Here is a 7,845-nt window from a genome sequence, read left to right on the forward strand (position 1 = left end):
CATATCCTTCACTCACTTTTTGATGGGACTGTTTGTTTTTTTCTTGTAAATTTGTTTTAGTTCTTTGTAGATTCTGGATATTAGCCCTTTATCAGATGGGTAGCTTGCAAAAATTGTTTCCCATTCTGTTGGTTGCCAGTTCATTCTAATGATTGTTTCTTTTGCTGTGCAGAAGCTCTTAAGTTTAATTAGGTGCCATTTGTCAATTTTGGCTTATGTTGCCATTGCTTTTGGTGTTTTAGTCATGAAGTCCTTGCCTATGCCTATGTCATGAATGGTATTGCCTAGGTTTTCTTCTAAGATTTTTGTGGTGTTAGGTCTTACGTTTTCATCTTTAATTCACCTTTCTGACCATGGACACTGCCAAAGAAGCATCGTTAAAGTTTCTCTTCTTCCTGTGATCATGTCTAAGTCAGAGTCTCCTAAAGAGCCCGAACAGCTAAGGAAGTTCTTCATTGGCGGGTTGAGCTTTGAAACAACTGATAAGAGCCGGAAGAGCCATTTTGAGCAATGGGGAATGCTCACAGACTGTGTGGTAATGAGAGATCCAAACACCAAGCGCTCCAGGGGCTTTGGGTTTGTCACATATGCAACTGTGGAGGAGGTGGATGCAGCCATGAATACAAGGCCACACAAAGTGAATGGAAGAGTTGTGGAACCAAAGAGAGCTATCTCAAGAGAAGATTCTCAAAGACCAGGTGCCCACTTAACTGTGAAAAAATATCTGTTAGTGGCATTAAAGAAGACACTGAAGAACATCACCTAAGAGATTATTTTGAACAGTATGGAAAAATTGAAGTGATTGAAATCATGACTGACCAAAGCAATGGCAAGAAAAAGGGCTTTGTTTTTGTAACCTTTCATGACCATGTAACCTTTGACTTCGTGGATAAGATTGTCATTCAGAAATACCACACTGTGAATGGCCTCAACTGTGAGGTTAGGAAAGCCCTGTCAAAGCAGAAGATGGCTAGTGCTTCATCCAGCCAAAGAGGTCGAAGTGGTTCTGGAAACTTTGGTGTGGTCATGAAGGTGGTTTCAGTGGGAATGACAACTTTGGACATGGAGGAAACTTCAGTGGTCATAGTGGCTTTGGTGGCAGCCGTGGCGGTGGATATGGTGGCAGTGGGATGGCTGTAATGGATTTGGTAGTGATGGAAGCAATTTTGGAGGTGGTGGAAGCTACAACGATTTTGGCAATTACAACAATCAGTCTTCAAATTTTGGACCCATGAAGGGAGGAAACTTTGGAGGCAGAAGCTCTCGCCCCTGTGGTGGTGGTGGCAGCCAATACTTTGCCAAGCCACGAAACCAAGGTGGCTATGGCAGTTCTAGCAGCAGCAGTAGCTATGGCAGTGGCAGATTTTAATTAGGAAACAAGGCTTAGCAGGAGAGAAGAGCCAGAGAAGTGACAGGGAAGCTACAGGTTACAACAGATTTGTGAACTCAGCCAAGCACAGTGGTGGCAGGGCCTAGCTGCTACAAAGAAGACATGATTTAGACAAATACTCATGTGTATGGGCAAAAAACTCAAGGACTGTATTTGTGACTAACTGTATAACAGGTTATTTTAGTTTCTGTTCCGTGGAAAGTATAAAGCATTCCAACGAAGGGTTTTAATGTAGATTTTTTTTTTTTTTGCACCCATGCTGTTGATTGCTAAATGTAATAGCCTGATCGTGATGCTGAATAAATGTCTTTTTTTTAGAAAAAAAAATCTTTAATCCATCTGAAGTTAATTTTTGTATAAAGTGTAAGGAAGGGGTCCAGTTTCAGCTTTCTGCACATGGCTAGCCAGTTTTCCCAACACCATTTATTAAACAGGGAATCCTTTCCCCATTGCTTATTTTGTCAGCTTTGTCAGAGATCAGATGGTTGTAGATGTGTGGTGTTATTTCTGAGGCCTCTGTTCTGTTCCATCGGTCTATATCTCTGTTTTGGTACCAGTACCATGCAGTTTTGATTACTGTAGCCTTGTAGTATGGAGCATTTTCTTATTTTTAAGCCAATTCAATTTAGACTTTCTGATATTTGTAACTTAAAACATCCAAATGATACATCCTCAGAAAAGGAAAAAAAGTGCCCTGCATGTAACCATTTGTTACTTTCCTTCTAGCTCTAAGATATTTTTGTATATTTTGTTTGATGAGTGAAGATCAATTTTTCATTAAGGATCTGCCCTAGGAATGATGGGACCTTAAGATAATATTTTGGAATCAGCTACTCTTCAGTTCTCTTTTCCAACAGAAATCAAATGGGACATAAAGTCCCATTTTAGTCAGGATGGCATAGGATGATACAGTATCAAATTCCTAGTACCAAATTTTGATGTCTGGCTCACTGATATCGAATTTTGATGTCGGTAAGCCAGAGTTCTCCTCCATCTGGTCACTCAGGAATCCAGGCTTCTTCTATCTAGAAATGTTGCCTTTCCAGGGTCACTATGGTGGCGAACAAAGCACATGGAGATAACATACCAGTTATTAAACATGTCCATCCAGAAAGGACACACATCTCTTAACATTCACATTTCACTGGCAAGAAGCAGACACATTTCTTGCCTAATGACTAGCAAGCTGGGAACTGTAGTCTCCCCTTGTATCTTCGAAGGAGAGGTGAGGCACATAGGGATAAGCTCTATCTTTTTTTTTTTTTTTTTAACTTTATTGTTAGATTTTTTTGAGACAGGATCTCACTCTGTCACTGAGGCTGAAGTGCAGTGGCACAGTCACTGCTCACTGCAACCTCAACCTCCTAGGCTCAAGTGATCCTCCCATCTCAGCCTCCTGAGTAGTTGGGACTATAAGAGTGTGCCCCACGTCTGACTAATTTTGCTGTTATTTTAATTTTTGTAGAGACAGAGTCTCACTAAGTTGCCTAGGCTGGTCTTGAACTGCTGGACTCAAGTGATCTTCCCACCTCAGCCTCCCACAGTGCTGAGATTATAGGTATGAGCAACTGTGCCAAATGATGGAAAAGCCCTTTTAGTCTCTACCACGGTGTCAAAAAATATTTTTTAGTTTTATTTTTAAAATGACTATTTTGGCTGGGCATGGTGGCTCACTCCTGTTATCCCAGCACCTTGGGAGGCAAAGGCAAGCAGATCACCTGAGGCCAGGAGTGTGAAGCCAGCCTGGCCAACGTGGTAAAACCCCATCTCTACTAAAAATACAAAAATTATCTGAGAGTCGTGGCGGGCGCCTGTAATCCCAGCTACTCACACCTGTAATCCCAGCTACTCAGGAGGCTAAGGCAAGAGAACTGCTTGAACCGAGGAGGCAGAGGTTGTAGTGAGCCAAGATCATGCCATTGCACTTCAGCCTGGGCAACAAAAGCCAAACTCCATCTAAAAAAAAAGAAGACTATTTCATGAAGAGGAACCGAGGAAGTACTTGTTATAAAAATTATTATATAAAATTATTTGAAATCAGATCAGGAAAGCCTTGTTATTTTTTGCCACATGTAAGTCAAAGAATAACAGTTATACTGAAGCTTCTTAGTAATCTATTTGTTAATTGACTTCTCTGTTCTAAGCAGTAAACATCATCATCATCATTATTATTATTTTGAGACAGAGTCTCACTCTGTTGCCCAGGCTGGAGGGCAGTTGTGCGATCTCGACTCACTTCAGCTTCCGCATCCTAGACTCAAGCAATTCTCTCACCTCGGGCTCCTTTCTCCCACCTAAGCCTCCTGAGTAGCTGAGACTATAGGCATGCACCACCATGCCTGGCTAATTTTTGATTTTTATTAGAGACAGGGTTTCATCATGTTGTCCAGGCTGGTCTTGAGCTCCTGATCTCAAATGATCCACCCACCTCAGCCTCCCAAAGTGCTGGGATTATAGGCATTAGCCACAGTACCCGGCCTATTTTTTAAACTTCCTTTAATTACCATGTTGTTTCACACTAAAATAGCATGCCTTTTTTTTTAAAAAAAGGACTATAAAAAAAAGAAAAAGAAAAAAAGGGATTGTATTATTCAAAAACATTAATGTCATAAAAGATAAAGAAGGGCTGATGATGACCTGTTCCCAATTAAACACACATGACAACCAAATACACATGTGATTCTAGTTTGGAAACTGTACTAGAGGAATAGAATGCTATAAGGAACATTACTGGATCAACTGACAAAATTGGAATACAGACAATGGATAAAATAAAAATATTATATCTATGTTAAATTTACTGAGGCTGATTAACTGTATTATGGAAATATAAGATAATATTCTTTTTTTTCCTCAAATGCCTTTTAACAAGAATATTCTTATTGTTAGGAAATACATAATTTAAAATTTAGGGATAAAGGGTCATAAAGTACGCAACTTACTAAAAAGAGTTATCAGAAGTCTCTAAACAAAGAGGCCAGAAAGAAAACCATTAAAAAATTGTTTTAACTTATCAGAAGGCTCAATATTGTTAAATGTCAATTTCTGCCAAATTGATCTAGAGACTCAATGCAATCACAATAAAAATTCCAGCAGGCTGTTTTGTAGAAACTGCCAAGATAATTCTAAAATGCATATAGAAATGCATAGGATATAGAATAGTCAAAACAACTTTGAAAAATAACAGAGTTGGAGAACTTATGCTACCTGACCTCAGTACTTAGTGCAACTAACAGAAATGAACAATAACTCTGATGTACTTGTTAGGAGATTCAACAAGTCTACGGAAAGAATTTCTGAGCTTGGAGAATTTCTCAAAGGAATTGCCAAAACTGGGCCAGATGCAACAACTCACACCTGTAATCTTGACACTTTGGGAGGCAAAGGTGTGTGGATCACTTGAGCCCAGAAGTTCAAAACCAGCCATGGGTGACATAGGAAGAACCCATCTCTACAAAAAGATACAAAAAAAGAAAAAATTACCTGGTCATGGTGGCATGCACCTGTAGCCCCAGCTACTCAGGGGGCTGAGTGGGGAGGACAACTTGAATCTGGGAGGTTGAGGTGGCCATAAGCTGAGATCATACTACTGCACTACAGTGTGGGGACAGAGTAAGACCCTGTCTTAAAGAAAAGAAAAAAGTGGCCAGGCATGGTGGTTCATATCTGTAGTCCCAGCACTTTGGGAGGCTAAAGCAGGTGAATCACTTGAGGTCAGGAGTTCCAGACCAGCCTGGCCAATATAGTGAAACCCTGTCTCTATTAAAAATACAAAAATTAGCTGGGTGTGGTGGTATGTGCCTGTAGTCCTAACTACTTGGGAGGCTGAGGAAGAAGTATTGCTTGAACCCAGGAAGTTGAGATTGCAGTGAGCTGAGATCACACCACTGCACTCCAGCCTGGATGACAAAGTGAGACTCTGTCTCAAAAAAAAAAAAAGAAAAAGAAAAATTTTCAAAACTGAAAAGCAAAGATAAAAAAGATTAAAGAAAAACCAGTGCAGAACATCGAAGAACAGCATGATGAATAAAAAAGGTATAACAACATGTAATGGGAAATCCAGAAGAAGAAAAAGAGAAAAAAAGCAATATTATGACATAATAATGATAGAATTTCATCAAATTAATTTCATTGTTGTTGTTGAGACGGAGTTTCGCTCCTGTCACCCAGGCTGGAATGCAGTGCTGTGATCTCGGCTCACTGCAACCTCAGCCTCTGGTTCAAGCAATTCTCCTGCCTCAGTCTCCCAAGTAGCTGGAATTACAGGAACCCACCACCACTCCCTGCTAATTTTTGTATTTTTAGTAGAGACAGGGTTTCATCTTGTTGGCCAGCTGGTCTCAAACTCCTGGCCTCAGGTGATCCTTCTGCCCTGGCCTCCCAAAGTCCTGGGATTACAGGCATAAGCCACTGTGCCCGACCCTAGAATTTTATCAAATTAATGTCAGATACCAAACCACAGATTCAGAAAGCTCAGAGAACACTACGCAGCATAAATGCCAAAAAATACTATAGCTGGCATAACATATTTAAATTGAAGAAAATCAAAGAGAAAGAAAAAATCCTGAGAAAGAAGTTGGGAGGGGAAGAAAATCTTAGATACAGAATAGCAAAGATTAAAATTACATCCAATTTATCTCAGAAACCATATAAACAAGAAGAGAATGGAATGAAACATTTAAGTTTTGAGAGGAAAAAAAAAACATAACTAGAATTCTGTACTCTGCAAAATTATTCTTCAAAAGTGAAGAAGGAACAGACTTTTCCAGACAAATGAAAAGTAAGAGAATCTGTTGCCAGTAGACTTACCTTACAAGAAATGTTTAAAAATTTTCTTTAGAGAGCAGGAAAACAGTATAAGTCAAAAACTCAGATCTACATAAAGGAAGAACGTTAAGGAAAAGCGAAGGTAAAATAAAACTTCAAATTTGTATTTCTAATTGATCTAACAGATAGATATATACACACATATAAACGTATATACAGCTATGTAAGATATATAAGCAAATATAAGCAGATGTATATCCTTACGTATAAGTGAAATGAATGAAAGCTATTATACAAAGGATAGGAGGGAGGAATCAGAATAATTTGCCATTATATGATACTTGCACTACCTGTGAACCACTATAGTGTTATTTGAAAGTGGATCTGGATTAGTTATAAATGTATATTGCAAATTTTTTTTTTTAATCTTTCACTGCTCGTTTCAAGGAAGGTATATTGCAAACTCTAAAACAAACAGTGAAAAGAAGTTAAAAAGGGAGTATAACTGATAAGCTAAGATAAAAAATGAATTCTATAAAATGCTACCACTCCTGCCATGAGACTCAGGCCAAGCATGGAAGACAAAAAAGAAATAAAGAACAAGGGCAACAAATGAAAAACAGTAACTAATATGGCATGTATTAACCCAATATCAATAATGACTTACACATCAATTGTCTAAACACATCAATTAAAAGACAGAGATTGACAGAGTGAATCAAAAAACAAGGTAAAGGCCGGGCACAGTGGCTCACATCTGTAATCCCAGCACTTTGGAAGGCTTAGGTGGGCGGATCACCTGAGACTAGCCTGGCCAATTGGCAAAACCTCATCTCTACTAAAAATACAAAAATTAGCTGGGCGTGGTGGTGCACACCTGTAATCCCAGCTACTCAGGAGGCTGAGGCAGGAGAATCGGTTGAACCTGGGAGGCAGAAGTTGCAGTGAGCTGAGATCATGCCACTGCACTGTAGCCTGGGTGACAGAACAAGACTCTGTCTTATAAAAAAAAGAGCAAAACAACAACAACAACAAAAACCCAAAAATTAGTCGGGCATGTGGCACGTGCCTATAATCCCAGCTACTCGGGAGACTGAGGTACTAGAATCACTTGAACCCGGGAGGCAGAGTTGCAATGGACCAAGATTGTGCCACTGTACTTTATCCTGGGCGACAGAGACAGACTCTGTTTCAAAAATTTAAAAAATATTAAAAAGGCAAGATCAAACTATTTATTGTCTACAAAAATCTGCATTAGATATAAAGACATATAGATTAAAAGTAAATGAATGGAAATGATAAACAAAATTGACAAGCTAACTGAAAAAAAAAGTGATAAAACCCAAATAAAGAAAATCAGAAACAACAACAAAAAAAGGCATCACTACCAATGCCACAGAAATACAAAGGATCACTGCAGGCTATTATGAACAACTACACCAATACATTTGAAAATTTAGAGGAAGTGGATAAATTCCTGGACACACAACCAGCCAAAATTGAACCAAGGAAAAGTAGAAAGCCTGAACAGATCAATAGCAAGTAATGAGATCGAAGCAGTAATAAAATGTCTCTACTAAAAATACAAAAAATTAGCCAGGTGTGGTAGTGCACACCTGTAATCCCAGCTACTTGGGAGGTTGAGGCAGGAGAACACTTGAACTCAGGAGGCAGAAGTTGCAGTGAGC

The 7,845-nt window shown here is 39.2% G+C and overlaps 1 pseudogene; it reads left to right on the forward strand.

The window, feature by feature from the left end:
- The first annotated feature begins 403 nt into the window (after positions 1–403).
- On the forward strand, positions 404–1,369 carry LOC108287628 (annotated as a pseudogene).
- Positions 1,370–7,845: the final 6,476 nt, after the last annotated feature.

The sequence above is a fragment of the Cebus imitator genome, unplaced genomic scaffold (assembly GCF_001604975.1).
Source record: "Cebus imitator isolate Cc_AM_T3 unplaced genomic scaffold, Cebus_imitator-1.0 Scaffold349, whole genome shotgun sequence".
Classification (NCBI taxonomy): domain Eukaryota; kingdom Metazoa; phylum Chordata; class Mammalia; order Primates; family Cebidae; genus Cebus; species Cebus imitator.